The sequence below is a fragment of the Sceloporus occidentalis genome, unplaced genomic scaffold (assembly GCF_023333645.1).
Source record: "Sceloporus occidentalis isolate IW3139 unplaced genomic scaffold, rSceOcc1.0.p SCAF_159, whole genome shotgun sequence".
Lineage (NCBI taxonomy): Eukaryota > Metazoa > Chordata > Lepidosauria > Squamata > Phrynosomatidae > Sceloporus > Sceloporus occidentalis.
Window position 1 is genome coordinate 1433021 of NW_028317139.1, and position 20576 is coordinate 1453596.

The following is a 20576-nucleotide window of genomic DNA, read 5'->3' on the forward strand; positions in this document are numbered from 1 at the left end:
AAGGAAAGGGCAGGGGGCATTGGGGGTTGCATGTATAGGATTCTTTGTACAATCCTGATTATTTACCGGTTACATCTGTACCAGAGCATTATGTGGTTGGTACAGTAGTTCGATGACATATATAATTTATGTTATTCCACAGCATAGAGATGTAGATTATTATTCTTTTTTTGTATAGCGTCATAATATTCTGCAGTGCTGTAAATAGATCAACAAAGCAAGGAATCGGTGAGGACACCTATCATCCTGTCTGACCTCAACCCAACTCCTGGGTTTCTCTTGTCAGCCCAAATCATGGGTTTCTTCTCCCCTTCTCATGTCCATACCCCTCCCTGTTATGTTCATATTCCAATGGTAAAGGGGCAGTGTGCTTCCACAATTACCATGCGTGTATATAGAATCGGTGACCATAGATGCTGTAACAACCAGCAGAACATGGTTGACCCTTGATGGACAGTCCTAACCAAGTTGAGGCTTTATGGAAAATGTGAAAACTGTGTGGTTTGATTATGAGCTGCCTTCATTTTTCAAATTCTTCTTTTGTATTTTTTCATATAGTGAAATAGCGAGTTCTAGGATTAAGTTGTAGATCCTTGTGACGATGCTCTAGACTGCTTGCACCTGATGAAATTTAACTGACACTTGGTTTAGTCTCTAGGGGTTATGGTTCAGAAACAGTAAGACTTGCTACTTGACCTGTTGGTTGTTACTCATATAACACTGTATTAAAAAAGGAAAATAATGGGTTTTATTTATCCAATCTCAAAGGATTATTCTTGCTTAACTGAGATACTTTAGAAGTATACAACAATATGTCACAATCTTTGCTCATGAGCAACTTGGTGTTGCCACATAGCTCTTCATAAAGCATCTTGTTTCCCAGGCAGAAAAAAAAGCTTAATTAGTTTAGAACTGTGTATGGAGATCGATTTAACAGATGTTTCAATCGTAATCCAAAAAGCAGATCAAAATGTTTTTTTTTAAAATGTGTTGCAAATGTGATTTTTTTTTTTTTGTATTTTTATTTTTTTAGTATGCGGTTAGATTTTGTGCGCTCATCTGATGGATAGCTGATGGCCAAGATTTGACTTTTTGTTTTGCATTGGTTTAATACGTGAATATGTGTGTTTTATGCTCTGGTAAAGGGAAACGTTCAACAAAATACACAAAATGCATTAGGCAACGTATCCCTGTCAACTCACGGAAATATTTAGAAAGTTGTCACTTGAATGGAAATATGAGGAAGGAAGAGACAGAGCTTTATTTTTTTGCGATTTTGCTTTTAAATACCAAGAGGTCGGAGTGGCCCTTAGGGTAGGGAATGTATTTTGGCAGTTGGGTAGCTATTGTAGCCAACATCTCTTTCAATTAAATTGTTCTTAAAACTGTCAAGCTAATTAATATAACCTGAGCTTTTTGTGAGGAAAAATAGTTACTTGGTTTTCAACATACAAGGGCTGTCTGTATCAACAACACTTTTACCACTTTGCACCAGAACTGCCCTTTATGCATAAATTCCTTTTGCGTTTGAATTGGTTTCATTTTGTACAGCTTGTAAAGCTTCACTTGAACTTCCGATGTTTCACACTTTGCCACAAAATTGCTGTAAATATGGCCATCACATGCTTCTCCCTATAATTCAGGTAGGCATGAAAGTGTAGATAGATGAGTTGGAATATAGTTGAGGATTTAATGACTTCTTCCTAGTCTCCCCTCTCTTCTTTTATTTTTTCTCTCTTTTCTCTTCATCCTCTCCCCATCTTCCACTTCTCCTGTCTCTCCACTTTCTCTTTTCCTCTTTCCTTCCTCCCTGCTCTCTTTTTCCCTCCATTCTTCTCCTTCTTCCTCTTCTCCTTTGCATGTTCCTTTTTTTTTTACCTTTTTTCTTCTAATTCCTTAATGCACACAACACTATCCACCAGACCCTTATCGGCATGCTACTTATCAGTCACACTGGGTGAGGCATACCAAAAAGGGACAGTAATAGTGCAATTTACTTTAAAACCAGCCTGGCTGATGGGTCAAATGATATAGTCACATGCTTATATATATGGACACACGCAGAATAATAACTATGGAATGGTATTCAAGTATACAGCTCTTTCTCTGCGTGCCACCCCTCAGGGGTCTAAAGTGCTAACAACAGAATACAGATGAAATTGAAACATAGCTAGCAATGTCAAAATCCATGTGCTGCTTATAGTTGTAGTGGAATGTTAACCCCTTAAGGACCGGGCTCATTTTTCGTTTTGTACCCTGTGGGACCGAGGCTGTTTTGACACTTTTGTGGTGCTTGTGTTCAGCTGTAATTTTCTCCTCACCCATTTAGTGTACCCACATAAGTTATATATTGTTTTTTTCAGGACAAGATGGGCTTTCTTCAGATACCATTATTTTGATCGTATCATCTTATTTACTATAAAAAAAATAAAAAAAACATGGTGAAAAATTGAAAAAAAACCACATTTTATGACTTTTATTTGAAAAATCTTTTACTCACCTAAAAAAGCAAGTAAAAAAACTAGCTAAATAGATTCTACTACTTGTCCTGAGTTTAGAAATACCCAATGTTTATATGTTTTTTTGCTGTTTTTTGTAAGTTATAGGGCAATAAGTACAAGCAGCGTTTTATGATTTCCAAATCTTTTTTAACAAATCTGGTCAGTCTGCCTCCATCTCCTCTTTGGAACATCTTTGAAGCCGGTTAACTCAATTTAACCCATTCAAACCATATATTTTTGAAAACTAGACACCCCAGGGTATTCCAAATGCTGTTATTTTAACCCTTTCCATGCACCAATTATACAACTACACTTTGTCAAACTTTGTAATAGTAATTTTTTTTATTTTTTTTTTCCACACAAATTGTACTTTAGTTATAGATATACAGGTGCTGGTATATGTCACTGTCAAACAACACCCCAATATGTGTTCAGCAACATCTCCTGAGTACAGCGATACCCCACATGCATGGGTTTGTCAGATTGTTTGGCTGGTAAAAGGCTACTTTTGGGGCATGCGTAATTCAGGTGGTCATTTGGTCATTGTGCCTCCCTCTCCTCTTTGGAATATCTTTGAAGCCGGTTAACTCAATTTAACCCATTCAAACCATATATTTTTGAAAACTAGACACCCCAGGGTATTCCAAATGCTGTTATTTTAACCCTTTCCATGCACCAATTATAGAACTACACTTTGTCAAACTTTGTAATAGTAATTTTTTATTTTTATTTTTCACACAAATTGTACTTTAGTTATAGATATACAGGTCCTGGTATATGCCACTGTCAAACAACACGCCAATGTGTGTTCAGGAACATCTCCTGAGTGCAGTGATACCCGACATGCATGGGTTTGTCGGGTTGTTTCAGATTTAAAATGCCACATTTGGGAAGTGCGCTTTTTTTCTCCATTTTGGTCAGTCTGTACCTATGCCCTATATTTGAGCTAGGCCACTCCAATTTACCCCATCAGCCATTTTTTTTATATATTAGACACCCCTTGGGTATTTGAAGTGCTTTTATTTTAACTCTTTGTTGAGATTTTTGAGAATTTTTAGCACTTGCTCAAAATAATAAACTTTATTTTTTAATTTTATTTTATTTTTTTAATACTTTTTTTATATTTTTTTTTACACATTTTGCTGGTACTGGATGGTTCATCTAGTGACATCACTGCATAATTATTTTTAAATGTTAGCACATTTTTTTTAAATTTTTTTTTCCATTTTTATTTATTTTTATTTTTTTTGAATATTTTACTAATCACATAGTGATTAGAAAGCTGGGCTCCATTGACTTGCATGGTTGAATGCAGTACCTGTGTTCAACCAGCAAGTGGAGCCAGTTCTCTAGAGGGTCTGGAGACCCTCTAGCGAACTTTTTCGTCTTTATTGTTTTATTTCCCGGGCCGCCGCCATCTTGCTTGATGGCGAAGATCACCGGCAGCGGCGGCTGTGACCGCTCTCCGGAGCGGTCACAGCCCACCCAGAGGTAAGTGTTTGGTGTCGCTGGATGCCTCCTGATCGAGGCATTCCAGCGACACCATTTAAGTTTAGGAGGCGATCGTTGATCGCCTCCTAAACGCTTTTAAAACGGGCGTCCGCCGCCATACAATGTATGGCGGCTGTTGACGCCCCGGGGAGGGGCCAGACATGGCCCCCGATGCCGATCTCGGCCTTGCTGAATGCCTCGACATCGAGGCATTGCAGCAAGGCCGTTTAAGCGAAGAAAGTGATCCTTGATCACTTTCTAAGCTTATTTAATTTTTTGACGGTTCAGGACCGTCAAAGGTCATTTAGTGACCTTCTTGTTATGACGGTCCTGAACCGGCAAAGGTCGCGAAGGGGTTAAAGCATGAAAAGATAATGGGAAACAGACTTTAAATGGCAAATTTTTGGGAAATTGTTTTAAAACAATTGTTTGCTGATTGAAAGTGTCTGCTGTATATTCTGGTTTGACAGAAAATAGTCAATAGGCCTTACAATTTTTTGACATTTATAACAGCAGTAAAGTTTAAAAGTGATTTAAAGATGACCCCCCTATGCATCTTAATGAAAGAAAAGGCCTGAATATAAGAAGATTTTTTGGGGAATAAAATCAAAATCATTGTTTTTAGGGCTGAAACAACTAATCGATAAAATCGATAATAATCGATAATGAAAATCGTTGTCAACGATTTTCATTATCGATTAATTGAATAGATTTTTATAGATTATAAAAATTATAATCCGACCTCAAACAGAGATTGGATTATAACACTAGAATCCAGACCCCCCACAACGACCTGGATTCCCCTCACTGTCGGCCGGTCTCTCACTTCCGTCTCTCTCCCCCATGGGCGTAGGAACCCCTAAAAATCTGGGGGGGGCAGCATTTTCCCCCATCAGATCCCCACTTTCTCACACTATCTACCCCCTCTCCCCCTCTCACACTTTCTTACTATCTACCCCCTCCCTTCTTACTAGCTACCCTCTCCCTACCCTCCCTTCTAACTAGCTACCCTCTCCCTTTCACCCCCTTCTCACTAGCTACCCTCTCCCTACCACCCCCTTCACACTATCTACCCTCTCCCTACCACCCCCTTCACACTAGCTACCCTCTCCCTACCACCCCCTTCACACTAGCTACCCTCTCCCTAACCCCGCTTCTCACTGTCTACCCCAGGGGTGTCCAAGTTTTTTCTGAAGTGGGCCACTTCATCAGAATTGTATACGTGCGCGGGCCGCACTAATTTTTCACTGTGAGAAAATATGGCCTTTAATAAAATATGCAGATTAAAATAAAGTAAATGACACAAAACCTTTACTTTTCCTCTCACTGATTTCTGGGCCTAGAAAGTTTTGTGACTACAAATTCAGGACTCAGGATAATTAAAAATGAAATAGTTCTATTTATTCTAGGGATGCACTAAAATGAAAATTCTGGACCAAAACCGAAAATGACCCCCCACCTTTAAAAATAATAATAAAAACTCACATTTTTAATAAAAGTAGGTAACACACCACAATTGAACAAAAAAAAATTGCAATATGACTTGGCATGATAGGAGTGTGATTGCTAACAGCAATCACACTCCTATCATACCCAGGCAGCCAGTACATGCTGGTACAGGGTGGCTGTAAGTGATGTGCAGACCCCATACTGCTGGCAGCATCAATACACAAGGGGGGCAGCTAGCTAGGTTTCAGCATGTACTGGCTGACTTGGCATGATAGGAGTGTGATTGCTAACAGCAATCACAGTCCCATCATGCCTAGGTTCCAGCACTTACACATCCAACCAGTAAATGCTGTAACCTAGGCATGATGGGACTGTGATTGCTGTTAGCAATCACACTCCTATCATGCCAAGTCAGCCAGTACATGCTGGTACAGGGTGGCTGTAAGTGATGTGCAGACCCCATACTGCTGGCAGCATCAATACACAAGGGGGGCAGCTAGCTAGGTTTCAGCATGTACTGGCTGACTTGGCATGATAGGAGTGTGATTGCTAACATCAATCACAGTCCAATCATGCCTAGGTTCCAGCACTTACACATCCATTCTATCACACACACACTCATTCATTCATATACTCATTCATTCACAGATTCATTCCCTCAATCACGCATACTCATTCAAACACCCTCCCCACCCCCTTACCTGCACTGCAGCTCCTCGATGCCGCTCACAGTCTTCAGCAGAGGGCGCGGCCTCCCTCTGCGTTCTCTGGTACTGCACAGAGGATGTGATGTAATGTCACGTGAACTCTGCTCGGTTCCGGTTCCTCTGTGCAGTACAGAAGACCCTCCCACAGGTAAGTAGCAGGGCTCGAGGTGCGGACCGCGTAAGATCGGTTGCCCTGGCTGCCGATCTTACGCGGGCCGCACCTCGAGGCAGGGGAGGGCTGTCAGCCTAAGGCCTGGGGGGCAAGTCTAGTCAACTGGCCCATTGCACCATCAAAGCGGCTGCGATCGGCATTGAAAGCTGCCGTCGTGTGGCAGTCACTCCACCAGCGCCTAATGAAATTAAATTGGCCGGCGTGCACGCACCGCATGCCTCAGCTCTTCATCACACCCCTTTTAAGACGTGGGAAGAGGAGCTGAGGAATGGCCGTTGGGTCTGACAGCCGCATGATGCAGGGGGGTACCTAGAGTATTTGGCACCTGTGGCAGACCCTGTATGTGGCACCCCCCCACACACACACACTTTAAAACTGCATAGTTTCTATGGTTAGGCAAACATTGACAGGGGTACAGCATATTTGTTATCATTATATGCTTAGGGATTACGCGGTACCACCGTCAATGTGTGCATATAGATTAAGCCAGACACTGACAACCCCTATCACTATATACTAAGCCAAACATTGATGTGGTGTAGGCTTACCACTTTAGTGACTGGCATAGTATATAGTAGGGATGCACCGAAATGAAAATTCTGGACTGAAACAAAAAATTCAGCATTCACTTGGCCAAAACTGAAAAAAAACCAAAAAAAACCTTTAAAATACTTTATTAAAAGTAACACCAAAATTAGACAAAAAAATCAACAACAATATTAACATATATATATATATACACATATATATAACAACAATCACAATCCTATCATGCCCAGGTTCTAGCATGTGCTGGCTGACTTAGCATGATAGGAGTGTGATTGCTGTTTGCAAATATATATATATATATATATATATATATATATATATTAATACTGTCATTGAATTATTCTGTCCAATAAAAGTGTTAACACACCGAAGTTGGACCAAAAAATAATTTATAACAGCAATCACACTCCTATCATGCCTAGGCAGCCACTACATGCTGGAATCTGGGCATGAAAGGAATGTGATTACGGACTCCCTATGCCAAGCTATCCCCCAACACTTACACATCCATGCTATCTGAAACCCTCATTCACAAACATTCAGCATAACACCCATCACTCTCACACACTTACATTCAGCATAACACCCATCACTCTCACACACTTACATTCAGCATAACACCCATCACTCTTACACACTTACATTCAGCATAACACCCATCACTCTCACACGCTTACTAATCCACTCTCTCCTACCTTTTCTTCTTTCACTCTCACTTTTCCTCCTCCTCCTCTTTTTCTTCTACTTCTTCTTCTTCTTCTTCTTCTTCCTGTCCTTCCGGTGCACTGAGCACGGAAGACGGTGGGCGTGGCTTCAGTGTTGTGCGCCGGGATTTGACATCAAGTCCCGGCGCACAGCCACAGTTGCCGCGCGCATCGTTTCTGAAGGCGTGTCCCGGCATGGTGGCACCCCTCAGATGAGCGGCAGCCGGGCGGACCGCCCCCCCCGCCAGGTACGCATGACGGCCGCATTCAATCCTGCTCGCGGCCGCTTAGTTTTTAACTTTGCGGCCGCAGCCGCATTGAATGCTCGTCTGCCGGTCGTCCGTCCGGCCCACCGGCCCGGATTTAGGGCGGCCTGGGGGGCAATTGCCCACCGGCCCGGATTTAGGGCGGCCTGGGGGGCAATTGCCCCCCGGCCCAGCCCGCCCCTGCCTCGAGGTCTCGGGGGCCGCATTTGCGCCGTTTCTATTGGGGGGGTTCCTACGGCCCTGGGGGGGATTTCTTAATTATCAGTCCCCCCCGCATGAGTTACTGGAGGGGGATCTGTCCCCCCCGTCCCCCCCGGTTCCTACGCCCATGCTCTCCCCCCTCCCATACACCCCTCTGACTCCTCCCCCCTCCCAGACATCACTCTGCCTCTCTACCCGGCTCAGTTACTGACTTCATAGAAGCCTCAGCGTAAGTGAAGGGCAGTAACGGAGGCTCTCTGTGCGCATCGTTTAGACCCCCACCGGCTGACAGAGGATCATCCTCTCTGTCAGCCGGTGGGGGTCTGCATCGCACAGACAGCCTCCGTTACTCACCTTCACTTACGCTGAGGCTTCCTGTCAGTAACGGAGCCGGGTAGAGAGGCAGAGCGGTGTATGGGAGGGGGGAGGAGTCAGAGGGGTGTATGGGAGCCACCCTCCCATACACCACTCTGGCTCCTCCCCCTCCCATACGGAGTGGAGTATGGGAGGGGGGAGGAGGCAGAGTGGAGTATGGGAGGGGGGAGGAGGCAGAGTGGAGTATGGGAGGGGGGAGGAGGCAAAGTGATGTATGGGAGGGGGAGGAGGCAGAGTGGAGTATGGGAGGGGGCAAAGTGGTATATGGGAGGGGGGGAGGCAAAGTGATGTATGGGAGGGGGAGGAGGCAGAGTGGTGTATGGGAGGGGGGAGGAGGCAGAGTGGAGTATGGGAGGGCGTGGAGCCAAAGTGATGTATGGGAGGGGGAGGAGCCAGAGTGGTGTATGGGAGGGGGAGGAGCCAGAGTGGTGTATGAGTGAGTTATAGTGGTGTATGGGGGTATTATGAATTTCAGGGCATATAGGGGTATAAGGCATATCGATATTAGGCATATCAGGGGGGCATAAAACATATCTGGGGGTAAAAGCTATATCAGGGGGCTCAGTGGCATATAGGGGGTATAAGGCATATCGATATTAGGCATATCAGGGGGGCATAAAACATATCTGGGGGTAAAAGGTATATCAGGGGGCTCAGTTGCATATCACTGGCATATAAGAGGTATAAGGCATATATGGGGGCAGAGTGGCAAGCTGGGGGTCAGATGTGCATAACCGGGGGCAGTTTTGTAAATAAAAAAAATTTAAACAAGGCTTTTTCTCATAGTTTTTATTAAATATGAAAAATAGTTAACATATGAATTAATATTTACTAATAACTTTGTATTAAAACCTAGTTTGAGAAACACTGTGTTTGGGTTCTTGTAGCTTTTATTATTATGTCAGTAAAATAAGAAGGTGAATAGAGAGAGGCCATTGTGATAAAGAGATGAAAGTGTAAATTGTAGGTTTTTATTACATTATTTTAAATTGAAAAAAAATTACATTTTTTCATCCGATTAATCGAAAAAATAATCGGCCAACTAATCGATTATTAAAATAATCGTTAGTTGCAGCCCTAATTGTTTTTGATTTTGGTGCTCTCACTCACTCTTACTCAATCTCTCTCTGAAGCTGTAGGTCTCCCTACCTTCTCTGTCAACCGCTACTGTGTCCCTGTCTCCTTCTCCGCAGCACCTCTTGCCTCTTCATGGTCCTTTTATCTTCGTCGGCTTCTCCCTTTGTTATCCAGGTACTTCTGCAAAATTATCTTCTCCAAGAGGCCAGAATAATACAGACGTATATGCGAAGAAAGAGAATAATATCTGCATCTCTCTTTCTCCACAAATCCATCTGCAATATTCTGGCCTCTTGTATTACTTCCCCAAAAGGGCAGAGCCACGGCGCGCACCATGAGACAGCCTTTTCCCGTTCCTCCCTTCAGTGAGAGGGTGTGTAGCGTCTTTGCCCTTTTACAAAAGTACCTGGATAACACAGCTGATGCAAAGGCAAAAGTGGGTCAAGAAAGAAGAATAAGAAGAGGTGGAACTGTGGAAAAGGAGTATTCTAAAATGTAGAGGTTTGCCTTCGCATTTACACAAATATATAAAAAATGTGAGAGGCCATTGTTATTTGTTATTTAGTGCCATCATAGCCTGCTGTGATGTACAATGGCTAAACAGGACATAGCAAGTAGTTAAATACTTTGGACTTGAAGAAAGGTGGGGATGGTCCTGATTATTTTGGACCTGTATATATCTCTAAGCACCGAGATACAGGGGAACCTTAATGGTCTTCCAGTACTTGAAGTATTCCCTGCAGTGCAGTAGCCCACTCCCATGCATGATATGCATAGATGAAGATAAAGGCCCAGTAGCATTGAGTCAGATGTTCTGTTAAGGCAACGCAACAGGTTACGTTTAAACACGCCAGATGAATTATTGTTGATCGTTGCCACGCCGAGCACAGCATCACCTAGCTGTCATACCCACATACCAGATGTTGGCACAGCCTGGGTTTCTGTCCAAGAATATTTATAACGTTGTTCATTTGGAAGTGCGAAAACTGTGGTATGTAGGTACCTCATACGTGTCCGTATTCACGACTAGCCAATTTGTCTTACACATTTTTTCCCCTGGCAGAGTTGTTCTAACTACATTTCCTTTCCTGGTGGAGAGATAGATAGTACTTTATCCTTAACATCACCATATTTTATTCCTGATGGCAGGGTATGTATTTGTCTGTAATCCTGAAACTGTTACCCTTGAGATGGGCTGTAACAGGGCCAGTTCCTATTGAGGTTACGACTCCTAGACAAAACAACATCTGGTTGTAGGACATTATTTTTGAGCTTAGTAGATGCCTAGACGCTAACAACCTTTTTATGTCAAATGAGTCAGATCTGGTTTTGTTAATAAAGGATATTTCTAATATATAACATATGTAAATTCTGCTGACGATGACAATTCCTGGAGGGTTTCAGAAAATGTGACTACCTCTGTACATTATGGAATCCAATGTTTGCATAGCTTTACTTCACAATCTCATCCTGTTTCTCTTTTTTTATGTATATAAAGTTATTGAACACACAAGTTATTGAACACACATGTCCAAAAATAAGTAATTATAGAATTTCTTTTGTATTATTAATTTTCTAGTGATCTCATGTTAGAGCATAGAGGGGTTATAAATAAAGTGATAGTCACTGTAGCAAGCAAGGGTATGGTCTATTGTGCAGCAACAATCAAGTGGTTGTGATGGTGATGAAACGCTTTAGACAAGTATGTTCCTTTCCAACACAACTTCATCAAGTTATCCTGTATGGCTGACCCAGACTACCCCCAGTTTACTAAATACTGTTAATTTCCATAACACCTATTAGCTTGACTTGACCCGAAGAGCTTTCAAATAGTTTTGCTTTTTATGGAAGTGAAGGAATGTATGACCACCAGGTGGGCTTAACCCAAAAAGGGCTTCTCTCGCATTCATAGATACCTATACAGAATTCCATCTCTAAACTGTTATGCAGTTTTTAATTGACCCTATTGTAGACTGATATGTGTGTATGCGTTGTTTTTTGTGCTGAATATACATCTTTAGATAGTCTTTGTCATTTCGGCAGAAGGGAGGTGTTGGCAGAAACAAAAGTAGGGCAAAAGCTATTTAGCCATAGCACTACACAGAGATGCAATGCACAATCCTGGTTAACGAAGATGTGGTTTCTATCAACTATGTACTTTTCCTTTAAAAATGGAACAGCTCTTTTACTACATATAACCTGGCATGAGTGTTCCGACTTGCTGATAAGCTAACATTGTGTACAAACTAAGCCCTCCTGTCATCAAGGTTAAAGTTTGCAACGCTTGCACGGAGCGTCAGCTGTTGTGTGCGACAAGCGTTACAATCCTCCTTCTTCTAACAAACGAGATTCATAGACTGCATCTAATTTTGTTTCTCGCTGCGAGCCAGCGGGTGTATCAGCAAGCCCGCTCTGCTTTTAAGAGCACATCTGCTGCGGGAATTAGCACAAAACTGGCAAGACTTCTTTTCCTGGTAAGTATACCTTTAACAAAAATAAATATGACTAAACACACATGATACTTCGTGCCAAGGGCTTGCCTTAAATTTATATCGTAATGCCAAGGCAGTGGATGCTGTCATTTTTTTTTTTCTTGGTGTCTTTTGTTGCAACAAATCTTGTTTAAACATAAACCCTACTTGCCCTGCCCCAGTCCACAAGGCACAGTAGCAGATCTCAAATAACACTACGTGGAAGGACGTGTAAGTGTCTTTTTTTTCTAGATTATTACTGTATTTTCTCTTCCTACCCCGAATCGGTGGGTATGATAGGAAGCTTATCTTCTTCTTTGCATTGCTTATCTCATTACATGTCTTTTTTCGAAAATGTAGCTTTTTACCGAGAGGAATGGAGTCAGTTTGCAGCCTTGCTGTCGTCTGAAAATGCTTTGCTTTCTGGTGATATTTTGACATTCGTGCCTGTAAAGCATTCTCCGGCGCTCGTATGAAATCGCTGACGGAGAAGTCATTGAACAAATGCGTGTTCTTAAATGAGTCTGTTGTCTGTGTGATAGACAGGTGAAGTGAATTATTAGTAGCTATTTGTTTGCTGTGTTTATTGTGCTTTTTCTGCTAAGCAATATACACCCTGTTTGAGAATTCTATAGTTATATCTTATTTTCTGTTGCCAGATTTTCTTTTGTGCATGAGGGGCAGATCCAGAGCCTGACCTCAGGAGGGCCACTCATGCTAACACGCAGCCAGACACGCGTACAGACACTCATACTAACACACGTCCAAAGGCTAACACTACCGGACATTCACACGAACACAACCACAACACTCACACTATCCTTTCAAGTGTAAACTGCATATTATATAAATGTTGAGTTATGTGTTTTGAATACCACGTATGGTGGGAAGCAGGTGATTAGTTAAAGGTGTTGTTCCACTTATTCTACTGAATTAACCACCTTTCAAACTAAATGCAGCATTAGAATCATCATTCCTAATACCGCTGACCAAGAGACTCCTGGGAATAATTATTTGTTGCTTTGGGTTGTTTTAAGGTCTAACTAAAGATGTAAAGTGTTAAACTTTTACTTGCATTGGAATGTGATTAAACCTTCAGAGCAAATTTTAAAAAAAATGACAGATTTGTGCTATTTACTTAGCATACTAGAGAGTGCAATGGATGTTTTCTTATGGAACGGCACCTTTAACTGATGAAAAAGTCTTAGTTTAATTGGTTGATTAATCATAATGAGCATTTTTAATTGAGTCCATACTACAAAAACAATGCTGAAAGGTTAACTTGCCTTTGGTGCAGTGATATACAAAAAAAAATCTAAGATGAGATTTAAGGCACACTCCAGTATCATACGGAGCCCCCTTAAATAATAAATAAATTGGACCTGCAAAAAAAAGAAAAATGTATTACTTACCGTATAAAGAAGTAGCAGCAGCCTTAGGGCTGCAGCAGATCCCCCCCCCCCCCCTTAGTAGTTCATTATTCCACTCCACTGATTGGCTGATTGAAGCAACCAATCAGTAACAGGAAAGTGCACCCATTAAAAGCCGTGGGAGTGCTTACCGTGCATGTGTATGAGGAGGTCTAACAAGACCTCATCCGCAACCCTTGCCGACTGGTCTTGGCCTACGTTAGTGGGATTTAACATTGTGCTCAATAACAAACCTCTTAACCGTATGCTTTACTGAATGAGGGCAAGGATGTGATCTTGTATACGGACACAGCTAGGCATAGGACATCTGAGCATTTTTTCCATGAATGCATTGTTCATCAATAATATTTTCACATATATTCAGAACCCATTCCTCTGTGTGCTGGAAATGCATCTTGTTGCCTAGTAACAGTAAGATGCTCTGGTACGGCTCATCTGCATATCTCTTTGGGAAATACATATTTTGCGGGTTGCTTAGCAACCTCATCCCTGCTGCAAGGCATGGTGTAGCATCAAGATTAGTGTTTTACAAGCAGAAAAGAGCTAGGATTGACATTTAATTGGCACCAAATTCTTTAAATGCCCTTTGTGCTCTTGAGCGCAGCAATTAGCTAAAACAGCAGGCGATATCTGCAGCGCCTTCATTTGATCATAAATGCCCCTCATGGTGAAACAGTGAGCTTAAATGCCAATTAAATATTCGTAGTTTGATTACAGCAGAATGTTGATAATCAGTGCCTTTGGTGAGCCACTTAATAATTTCAACCTATTCATTTCACGCTTCTTCATCTTATGGAGATCAATATAGAATGCATAATAATGTGCTTTGTAAATACTTTAACTCTTTAACCAGTCTGAAAAGAAATTGCTGCGAACCTTTGTCCAGTTTTCATGCCACTTTTTGGCAATATAGACAAAAGTCGGGGCGCATAGATATGTGGGAAAAAATAGAACAAATATAGTGTAATAAGTTCGAACGAAAAAAAAAAAAATAAAGATATTTGTTGCACTCACAAGTGTACTTGAAAGTGATAGCTCGTCAAAAAATCCAGACTCTTTTCTGTCTTGGAACTTCTGTATAAAAGATAGGAAACGAGTGCAATAAAAATAGGTATTGTTTAATAAATATAGATTAAAAACTTACAAACAGATGGGCATAACATATGGGTTATGCGTAAAAGCAGTGTCCTTCACGAAGGTAAATGGGTAATCAGCAAGTCCTTGTAAAGTCCAAATTTCGATAATTATAAAGTTTCTCAACGCGTTTCGACGATTTTTGTCTCGGCTTCCTCAGGAGAAATTCAAGAATCAATCTGTCTTTTCCGTTTTATATTGTCACTTTTTGGCAATAGCAAGAAGGCATTTTCTTTAAAATTGACTGGACATGCACTTGAGGGGGTCTCATTAGACCCCCTGAAACTCATTGGAGCTGGCTGGCAGTTAGCATGCAAGCAGGAGATAAATATGGCCAAAGTCTAGGACCTGGTGGGCAAGCAGAGAAAGAGGCGAGATTCTGCAGAATGATTAGGATGGTTGGAGGGTCCATTTAAAAACGAACAAGAAGTGATAAATCACTGTTTATTGGTATAAAGTAGATATTTTTCCCTTACTGAGCACTAAGAGTTAGAAATGGAAAATTCTATAGACATTACTGTATTCTCAGATTTCATTATGACCAGATATTTCACAACAAGCTTGTTGGATTGTTTCTAAAATAAAGCAAGCTTTCAAATTGACTGTTTCATGAAGTTATTTAAGCAATAATTATAGTACATTCTAAGTTGGAAAGCTCTATGGTGTCCTTAAACAACTAAAAACTTGCCACTTCCAAACTTGCTTCCAAAACCATAAAAAATCTTTAAAAAATATGGTCCAGATTTTTGAAGCCTAATTTCTTATATAATCTGTATTCCAAATTGACCATGACCAGTGCTTGTATGCTTTACAATACATAAATATATATAATCTCATTGCCTTGATCATTTACCTGACTATATCGTTGTAGGCAATGAAATGTCAGTAGTGTTATTAGAAGCGCCACCCTGACGAAAACCAGGGCCGGTCATGGTGGCAACTCCCGGGGGTGCCTAGGCCAGGGAGGTAGGCGCTGGCTGTTGCCTTAGAATATGTCCCTAATGTGTGGAAGTAGATTTGGTGCAACAGAAGATTCTGTAGTGTGTTGTGGTGGGCCCAAGAGGTCTGTCTACATTAGCATTCTAAGTATCCGGGACACTGACGGTGTTGCAAAGACAACATTCGCCTGGGGTGCTATTTGATATCAGTCTGGCACTGTCAAAAGTAAGTTGCCCCAAAAAATAAATTACTAGAGAAACTGTTTAGAAGGACAGGGCAACAAAACAATTTTATATGTGGTGTGTAATTATTTTGTTACAACTTTTCTACTGAGTTTTCATTTTGGCAAGTGTTAGCTCTTAGACAACATGTTTTATTTGAGTAACATGCAAGAAGCATCCCTGGGTATTCCAGGAGCAGCCCAATTCTGCGAGAATGACTTTGTGTAGGGGGAGGGATAGCCCCAAAAAGCCTTTGGGAAGGAAGTGGATGGAAAGCAGTAGAAATAGGCAGGGAGTGGGCATGATAGACACGGAGCCCAGAGGAAAACAGTCACCTGGAGACCCCCGGAAGTAAAGACTCTGGACGGAGATGGCACAGACAAGCTGTTAGGATTTGCCATCTTTGTCTCCAATGTGTTCAATGTGGGTGCTAGGCAGGTCTTGTGGATGCAATCTGGGTGCTGGGGCAAGACCTATGTGTGCAATATGAGTTCCAGGGCAAGTCCTATGTGTGCTGTTTTGCTCTGGTGGTGATGACGGTGAAGGGGGCACCACAAGGGTGGTGATCACGACTCGCACTCCTTTCCGGGTCACTTGCCGAACTCGCACCATTCATTTGCTATACGATTGGCATAGTATTGTATAGCGTGAGGACGTGTCGCATGGAGTCAGGCTAGGGTCAGAAGGAGGAAATATCGTGCTGACAGTCTACATCTGTAGAGTCAGTGTGGCAAGTCCTTTAGTTTTTTGGTGTTGGAGTGGAGGGCGTGATTGCATGCTAGGAAGTGCAGGGGTTAGGGTAAATACTTGCCCAGGGTCCAATCAATATTAAAGGCGGCCCTGAATAATGGTGATTAGATTGAACCCATTTTGATACCAGCAGTAGAGATCTTTGGAATGTCTTTGGATTGGTGCGGAAGTGGAGTTCAGAATGTCAACAATTGATATGGCCTAAATGTACATCTTAACCTCTAGACATTTTTTATTTTTTTATTTGATCTCATATTTTTTTCACTTCTAAATTATTTTGTAATGGAACAAACACTGATATTTTTCAGGAAATCTTTTTAAAGGGAAATAAGTGTCCATAAGCGTTTGTACTAGCCTGTCTGTTGTTAAGCATACAAAAGGTTTCTGTAAATACAGGTTCTTCCCTTTATTTTATTTTTATTTTATTTGTGTTGCTATATTTTATTGTGATTCCTATACAGCCGATGACATGTTTAAAATGGGTTGCCTGATATGTGGGACAGATACAATATTTGTATCTGTCCAACAGTGCCTAGAACAGTTATTTTTGCAATGCAGATCAATAATCTTAAAGAGCAATTCTGCGACAAATTTCTATAGGTGGACCAGTTGCCATGGAAACTGTAGAAACTTCTATGTGGATCAGTTGCCAAGGAAACCAGTCTGGTGTCCCTGTCTAGCACTTTGTAGTATAATTTTTCTTCATTGTCATTCACATTCTCTCTCTTCTCTTGAAACATATATGTTGATTGTTGCTCATGCATACTTCATGTCAAGTAAACCAACCAAAACATGGCTTTGTCTGTTGTGACAATGTTTTCAGGTTCTTTTTATGAAAAGTGATGTTAGATTTCAGACCTCAAGGCGTGCAGGCAGACCAGGAATTCTGTGTATCCATACCCAAGCATAAGTGATTTAATCAGTTACAACAATTTTTATATCAAGAAATCTTGGCCTGTCCACAGCTCTTGGGATCTGGAGTCCAGCATCTGTGTTGTAGAATTTTTACCCCTTAAGACATGTTTTCATGTTATCTTTTCTGGATGTTTAGAAGAACAATGAGAACTTTAAATTTTTTAGGAACCAACTTTCTCATCCTTGTGTATGCGTATTGTGATTTCCAGGTGTGGACGGAGCGGATCTTCTTTCTTTTCCTCCTTTCTGGGTAGTAAGACTGAATCGGTGGTGTCTTGCATGTTTGCGTGAACAGTCGGATAACACGTACCTGTTTGCTGTGTCACGTGAGGATGGATACAGTTATGCAATGTTTCCTCACCGCTGATTGCTTTTGGAAACATTCTGGCATCGTGGTTTGTTTGTGCTTGCAGAATGCGGTGTTTACGTGGACTCTCGAAGCATCACATTAAACACAAGGCTGTGGGATATCATTCCTTCTTCTGTTTTCCTACAGGGTGGATTAACCGCTGCCTGCATTAACTCTGCACCAAATGAAACCACCCTATACAAAAACATAAACAACACAACTCTGTCACTTCAGGCTTGAATTTAACACAACCTTTGGAAGTTCTCACAGCACTGAATTCACTAGCTGCATTTTTGATTTTGACAAATATTTGACAGCGTTTTGCCTCACGCAAGCTTAGATCTGTTGCTAAACAAACAAAAAAAAAGAAATTAAAATTGGTTGCTTCCAAAGAACTGAGGAATAACTTAACGGGGATCAATAAGTATGCAAATCCTGGCAACAGATGATTTCATTCATTAAACTTATACGCAATTTATATTTTTTATGCAACATATATGCTGTTTTTAAAGATGTTCTTGGTGAGACGTCAGATGAGCTGTATAATTGGCAGGTGACTCTTTAATAACACAGTGAATTCCCGGAGGTGTTTTACAGGTGCTTGCTTCTAACAGAGGCAACATGTAACAGCCAATCGAAAAGCAGTTTAATTTGGCTCATATAGTAGGCAGTATCAGCGGTTTTCATGCCAAAGATGTTGAACGTTTCCAGAATAAGATAAATAGGAAGCATTGTTCAACAAGGAATAAAAGCTTAGCCCCCAATTCTCTTTTACTTCAGGACTGTCATTAATATCAGGCTCTGTCCTGTTTCCGGCACTGCCTAACTTTCGCAGGCAATAGGGATCATAGGACAATTGAAGAAAGTCTCTGATCTTCAGCAAAGACCCTCATGATAGCCACCATGTGGCCACATTAGAACAACTTGAAGCTCATTGTGTAACATAGGCGTGCTGTCCCACCCCACCACACGAGACAATACACTAACCAAAGTGAATGAGGCAAGGTTAGGACAACACCAGTCATGTTCATCCAAAGCCTATCTGTGCCTTATTTGACTGGTAGTCAGTTGGGATCTACCGGGCTTAGATGAGATGTCCTGTAATTTTCCAGCTGATGAAAAATGTCCATTTTCAGTTAATTAACCACAGTAAATCCATACCCTGTAACAGGGGAGGGCTGGCAGCCTAGTCAAGTGGCCCATTGCGCCACCAAAAAGGCTGCGAGCGACATTGAAAGCGGCCGTCGTGCGGCAGTCGCTCCACCGGAGCCTAATGAAATTAAAGCGGCCGGCGTGCACACACCACGCCGCCCAATGGCCGTGCCTCAGCTCTTCATCCCACCCCTTTTTAAGACGTGGGACGAAGAGCTGAGGCATGGCCATTGGGCCTGACTGCCGCACGACACAGGGGCGTACCTAGAGTATTTGGCACCTGTGGCAGATCCTGTATGAGGCACCACCCCCCACACACACTTAAAACTGCATAGTTTCTATGGTTAGGCAAACATTGACAGGGGTGCAGCATAATTGTTATCATTGTATACTGAGGCACACATTGACGGTGGTACAGCATAACTGCTATCATTATATATATGCTGTACCACCGTCAATGTGTGCCTATACATTGAGCCAGACACTGACAATACTGCAGTACAACCCCTATCACTATATACTAAGCCAAACATTGATGTGGTGTAGGCCTACAACGTCAGTGACTGGCTTAATATATAGTAGGGATGCACCAAAATCAAAATTCTGGACTGAAACTGAAAATTCAGCATTCACTTTGCCAAAACCAAAAAAAAAACAACGAAAAAAAATCTAAAATACTTTATTAAAAGTAACACACCAAAATTAGACAACAAAAATCAATAACAATATTATATATATATATATATATATATATATATATATATAAGTCCAAAATTAACAATTGAACACCAATCTCCACTTTTTTAGCCCGTTGCCAGGTAGCTGCAACAGCAAAACATAAAACATCCAAAAACATTTAAATAATCACTCGAGAAACTGCAGTTTTCTAATCAACGTTTCAACGTTTCAGTCTGTTTATTAGACTTTCATCAGGTCCTATACTATAATTCCCCATCCAATACAATCTGTGATAATCCCATATTTCTCTCAAAACGCATACTTTTTTCAATTTACTCTGCTGGATTTAACACTTTTATAACTAAATGAAGCATTAGAATCATCATTCCTAGTATTACTGAATGTCCAAAAAGAATTATTTAATGATGTAAAATACCCCTTATACTTGGTGTTGCAGAACAGTTGGTGTGACTTATCATTTTCCAAACAACTGACTTATCTTCCCTTCTTTGGGGTTTGTCATGATGCATAAACATGCAGATTGTACGGATCGACACCCAACATAATGTATTCAAGCATTCAGAGTGAGAGACATAAAGACAATCTCTTCCCCTTCCATCATCATATACAATCTCTGTTTGTTCATATACATGCTCTTTTGCCTATAAATCCGCTGTTTATGTTAATAATATGGCTTCAAATTAAGGCCCCTTAGAACCTCCTTTTAAGGCAGCAATAAATGTGTTAAAGTAGCATATACAATCTGAATTATTGGGGGGCTGATGAGCTTTCCACGCAATTTGTTTTAAATGGTATTTGTTATGCTGTAGGGTATTAGGCTCTGGGCCAATTTCTAACCCCTGAGATGGTGGAAAATTTGTAATCTGGCCCAGAAATAGGCAATGTTGGAATTATTAGCACCTGTCTATAAAATCTTGATTACCAGTACACTTAAAAAAAAATTAAAAAAAAAATTTGCTCGGAGTCAGAGACACTATTTGCTTTTTCTTCGGGGTGATGATTACTCCTCTATTAGCATTTGGAA

General features: G+C 41.2%; 1 protein-coding gene across 1 annotated transcript in view; it reads left to right on the plus strand.

The window, feature by feature from the left end:
• LOC149280152 (protein Shroom2-like) overlaps positions 1-20576 on the plus strand; it is a 96140-nt gene that overhangs the window by 62986 nt on the left and 12578 nt on the right. The window lies entirely within an intron of this gene.